We start from the raw sequence: 1,461 nt of genomic DNA on the forward strand, positions 1-1,461 counted from the left end.
ACCCACTGCTCTCCACTGAGAGGCAGATGCAGGTTTTGTAGAACCTGAATCTTTAACAATTTGGGAGTCTATTTTAAAGGAAAGAATATAAAACTAGGAATAAAATTTATGAATAAAAACATTTAGTACAAGAGAAAGAAATTGCAACAAATCATATATATATATATATATATATATATAAACTTTAATAATAGAAAAAACATAAATGCAGGGATTTTGACACATTCAGTTTGTGTCCTTCTCATCAAAAAAGGAAAAGTGTGCATGCTTTTCATCGCTGAGAATATTCTGGTTGTTTTGACCAGGTACCATAGGAAAGCAGTCCCTACCTAGAGTGTGTACCTTCTTCAGAACCTGTACATATTGATTATTTCCAGGACCTGTTGTTGTCAGACATCCTACATGGTGATCTGACCTTGGATCTTGCCCCTTCATATCACTGTGAAAAGTCAGCACAATGGAGTATTCTCAGATCTATCCCTCCACTTGGACAGGGAGCAAAAACATGTAGAAACTGAAGTGAGTACAAATCAGTAAATATCCCCTCAAACCAACTGGTCATATTATCAGTTTAGTTTCACTGTGGCTGAATCCCAGAAATGACTGTAGTCACACAATGACACCAAATGTATAGGAGATGTTTGGCCAATGGGAAAGAGATAAATCTTGACTACTTGTGGTCAAAATCTCTTACTTTTCAAACTTTACTAAAACACGTTTTTGTAGACACGTGTCTAGGGATCCTACTAGAGCCTTGGAAACAGCTGTGCAAGGGAATCCTTTAAGATTTAAACTTCATTAGCTTCTTGGTACTTTCCTGAACTATTTAAAATCCTGAAAGATTATGCCGTTAAAGTGCTGCACTCAATATGTCAGCAAATTTGGAAAACTCAGCAAGGGCCACAGGAGTGGAAAGGGTCAGTTTTCATTCAATCCCAAAGAAGGGAAATGCCCAAAAATGTTCAAACTACATTGTGCTCATTTCACATGCTAGCAAGGTTATGCTCAAAACCCTTCAAGCTAGGTTTAGCAGTATGTGAACCGAGAACTTCTAGATGTACAGATGGGTTAGAAATGGCAGAGGAACCAGAGATCAATTTGCCAACATTCATTGAATCGTGGAGAAAGCGAGGGAATGCCAGAAAAACATCTACTTTCTGCTTCATTGACTACACAAAAACCTTTGACTGTGAATCGCAACAAACTGTGGAAAATTCCTAAAGAGATGAGAGTACTAGAACACCTTACCCGTCTCCTGAGAAACCTGTGCACAGATCGAGAAGCAACAGTTAGAACCAGTTTTAGAACAACTGACTGGTTCAAGATTGGGAGAGGAATACAGCAAGGCTGTATATTATCAGCCTGCTTATTTAACTTATATGTAGTGTACATCATGTGAAATGTCTGGCTGGATGAATGACAAGCTGAAATCAAGATTGCTGGGAGAAATATTAATATCAA

The sequence above is a fragment of the Bubalus bubalis genome, chromosome 2 (assembly GCF_019923935.1).
Source record: "Bubalus bubalis isolate 160015118507 breed Murrah chromosome 2, NDDB_SH_1, whole genome shotgun sequence".
Lineage (NCBI taxonomy): Eukaryota > Metazoa > Chordata > Mammalia > Artiodactyla > Bovidae > Bubalus > Bubalus bubalis.